Genomic DNA, 4395 nt, shown 5'->3' on the forward strand with positions numbered 1-4395 from the left:
CATGTAGTTATCAAGTTTTGCCAGCACCATTTATTGAAAAGAGATTCTTTTCCACAGTGTATATTTTTGTCTGCTTTGTCAAAAATTAGATGACAATATGTGGATGGTTTCATCTCTGGATTCTCAGTCCTGTTCCAAAGGTCTGTGTCTCTTTTCTTGTGCCAGTACCATGCTGTTTCAGTTATTATAGCCTTGTAGTAAAGCTTGAAGTCTGGTAGACTGATATCTCCCAGTTCATTCTTTTTGCTTAAGATTGCTTTGGCTATATGAGGTCTTCTCTGGTTCTATACAAAGCATAAAATTATTTTTTCTAGATCTGTAAAGAATGATGATGGTACTTTGATAGAGACTGCATTAATTCTGTAGATCACTTTGGGTAGTATGGACATTTTAACAATGTTGATTGTGCCAATCCATTAACAAGGTAGATTTTTCTGTCTGTTTCCATCTTCTACAATTTCTTTTCTAGTCTTTCGTAGTTTTCCCTGTATATGTCTCTCACCTCTTTTGTTAAATATATTCTTAGATATTTAATTTTCTTTGAAGCTATTGTAAAAGGTGCTGCATTTTTTATTTGATTTTCAGCTTGACTGTTATTGGCATATATAAATGCCACTGATTTGTGTGCATTTAACAGACCAATATCAAGCACAGAAATTGGAGCAACAATTAAAAATCTTCCAAGAAGGAAAAGTCCCAGACAAGGTGGGTTCCCACCCAAATTTGGCCAAACATACAAAGAAGAACTCATACTTATACTACAGAAATTATTCCACAACGTTGAGAAAGACGGTATCCTCCCAACTCATTCTATGAAGCTAATATCAGCTTGATACTAAAGCCAGGAAAGAACACAACAAAAAAAACAAAACTATAGACCAACATCCCTCATGAATATAGATGCAAAAATTCTCAACACAATCTTGGCAAACCAAATCCAACAGCACATCAAAAAAATAATTCACCATGACCAGGTGGGCTTTATCTCAGAGATGCAAGGATGGTTGAACATGCACAAATCTATAAATGCAATTCACCGCAAAAATAAAAGCAAGAACAAAAGCCGTATAATTCTCTCAATAGATGCAGAAAAAGCATCTGACAAAACCCAGCATACATCTTTATGATAAAAAATTTTAACAAAATAGGCATAGACAGGACCTACCTTAAAATTATTAAGGCCATATATGATAAACTCACAGCCAATATCATACTAAATGGGGAAAAATTGAAAACATTCCTGCTTAGAACTGGAACCAGACAAGGTTGCCCACTATCTCCATTTCTATTCAACATAGTGCTGGAAGTCCTTGCCAGTGCAATTAGACAAGAGAGGAGCATTAAGGGCATCCAAATGGGGGCAGAAGAGATCACACTGTCACTCTTTGATGATGATGTGATATTATATCTAGAAAACTCCAAGGAGTCAACCAAGAGACTCCTGGAATTGATAAATGAATTCAGTAAAGTCTCAGGATATTTGTTTTGTTTTGTTTTTTCTTTTAGAGACAAGTTCTTGCTCTGTTGTCCAGGCTGGAGTGCTGTGGCATCATCATAGCTTACAGCAATCTCGAACTTTTGGGCTCAAGAGATACTTCTACCTCAGCCTCCCAAGAGGCTGGGACTACAGGTGTGCAACCACAATGCCCAGCTGTAAGACCCTAAATTGAAGTTTTGTGCCATGGACCAAAAACAGTTTAGTGATGTGTCAAAGTTTAAGTGTTATCCATGAAATCTGATTCTCTTTCATTGGCACTCCTTTTACTGGGGCTGAGTCAAGCTAGCTAAGACTGGGCCATGTGAAATGTGTTTACATCAGGAATTGATGGCTGTAATATTTAGTCCACCATAAAGTATAAAGAAATAGAAATTTCAAGTATAAGAGTTGATTTAGGTTAACAAAACCGACTGAACTTTAGGATGTATGGTTTGTCAAAATATGAGAAAATAATAACTTACAAGATGCTGAGGTCTGATAGGAGGAGTTAGAAAATATGGAGAAATTTAGGGTACTCTGAAGTCAAAGAAGAAAGGAGGCGAAAAAGAAAAATGAACTGACTTTCTTACTTGGGTTGAGGTTTGTGGATGGAATAGATACAAAAAAATAACTGAATGTTATTTTGCCTGATGCCTGGACCGAATAATAGACATCTGGTAAGGGTTTTGGCAATATAAGGAGAAATTAAAGGAGGAAATGTCAACCACATCTCATTCCCGGACTTAGATCATGGTTTCCAAGCAACAAAGTATAGATGCCTTTGAGGAATGTGGCAGTGATCCCATCACCTCTGGGTTCAAGGCTGTAACACTGACTTATAAATAGACAGCAAGCCATTGCTCTACAGGAACTGAAATGGGGCTGGTTACACCTTGGGGGCCTAGAAGACCAAGAAATCAAATAGAAAATAGGCAGAAAATTGATCTTAATAAAATGCATTAAAAAATTACTTTGACCTTGAAAAAATAAGGCCTTAGGCAGATAGCAATTCCATGGAATCTTTTTGTGAGCCTGGTCATGGGATGATTCAGGCTTTTTGTTATCTGAGATCATGACTGAACTATTGGCTAGTACGTCCTGGAGAACTACCTACTACAATTGTAAATGTGCCAGCACCTATTCAGCACATGCTCTGTCTTTTACATTGTTCAAACGACTTGAGATACTTTGTCTAATTTAACACAATAATCACACCAAAAAATCAATCTCTTTGATTCTACAGATAAGAATACTGAGTGCTGAAGAGGTCAAGTCTCTTGACCAGACACACTCCCTGCATCCTGTCTGAGTGCTACACAAGCATGTGAGCCAGGGATGCCTGGTTTCATTACATTTCTGTTAAACATGTCAAATCAAAAATTTTAGATCAAATTGAGAAACAGCGCCACTTCTTCAAAAGTCCTTTAGCCTTTAAGAATAGATATCACTAATAAATAAGTGTCTAATAATTTTAGTTTCAACATAAACCATGTAAAAGTAAGAGACTATCATTTCCATCTCTGAGCAAGATTAATGTTTTCTGTAGCTCATTTGAAGAGGATATAATGTGCTCAGTTTGTTTTATCTGATCTTGGCAAAACTTAATCCCTATAGAAGATGAAATGCTACATAGGCATACGTTTTCCAAAGAATTCTATTATATGTGTAAAATCATACAAAAGAGGACCTGAAATATGTGTGTATGTGTGTACATGCATGCACACATACCAGTAGTTGGGAGTTGGAGAGGAAGACAGGGCTATAGGATAGAAGAACATTCTGCTCAATTTGCTTTTTACGTGTGAATTTACCCTTCTCTTTCTGGTTGGCTGTGAAGCAGTCACAAATTTCCTTCCACCTTTTACTTCCTCTTTTTTCTCTAATTTCCTTAATTTTAAATTGTCTGTCTTTACTCTCCTGTTTCCCCTTTCATCTTTCCACAAGGGATGAAGGTCTTAGAGTTAGCTGAGCTGGAGAAGAATAAATATATTGCAATTCTTCACTTTTCCTCTTCAAGTCTTGATGGAGACAGTGAATTACTTGAATTGCTAATAACCATATACAGTGTAACATAGCACTTTAAAATGTTGAGAGTTACTACAATAGGATTTTTTGTTGTTTTGTTTTGTTTTCACTTTTAATACTTACCGAAATATGTAATATTCTACTATTTGGAAACTTCATGTTTTATGTAAGAATTGCTTTCTTCTAAAAAATTTAGTTGACTTAATTGAATTTATTTAATTAAAGTAACAGTCTGAAGACATCCAAAGAAGTGTGTTGACCTAAAAATAGTTTTAAAAATTAAAGAACAATTGTCAATTGACATAAAATTGAGTGATTAGTTAATTCATGGAAATTATCTATTGAAGTTAATGAATCATAAAACTGTATTAGAGTTGTCTTGGTCATCACAAATAAATTTTTCTGATGTCTGTTAAAGCTTAGGAAGAAAACAACTATAAAACTCCTTATAATTCTACTTAGTGAACCAAAGATTGTTTATCCTTTCTAATACACTTAATTCGTGTGTTTAAGAAAACTATTTATAGAGAGGCTAAAGTGCATTGGGAAGATCAATACTCTACTAAGGTTGGGATTTTTCAGCATTTTCTTTACTTGATGATTAACAAGGTGTCAGAAGCACTAACAGAATCCTTAACTCTTTGTTAGGTCTCTATTTCCTCTAATTACCTACATTTTAATTATGGTCAATTGTTATACAAATTAAATAATACTTCTGGAAAGTTCATAAAGAGATTCTAAACCAAATTATGGTAGTCAGGGAGTTCATTCTGGTCAGTATAGAATGGAGTAGCCATTATGAAAAAAAAATAATAATTTAATGGCTATTAGTATTTAAATCTTTAAGCACAACACTTCACATACTATGATTAGAACTTATTGAAAATATAATA

The sequence above is a fragment of the Propithecus coquereli genome, unplaced genomic scaffold (genome assembly GCF_000956105.1).
Source record: "Propithecus coquereli isolate 6110/MARCELLA unplaced genomic scaffold, Pcoq_1.0 Scaffold294, whole genome shotgun sequence".
NCBI lineage: Eukaryota > Metazoa > Chordata > Mammalia > Primates > Indriidae > Propithecus > Propithecus coquereli.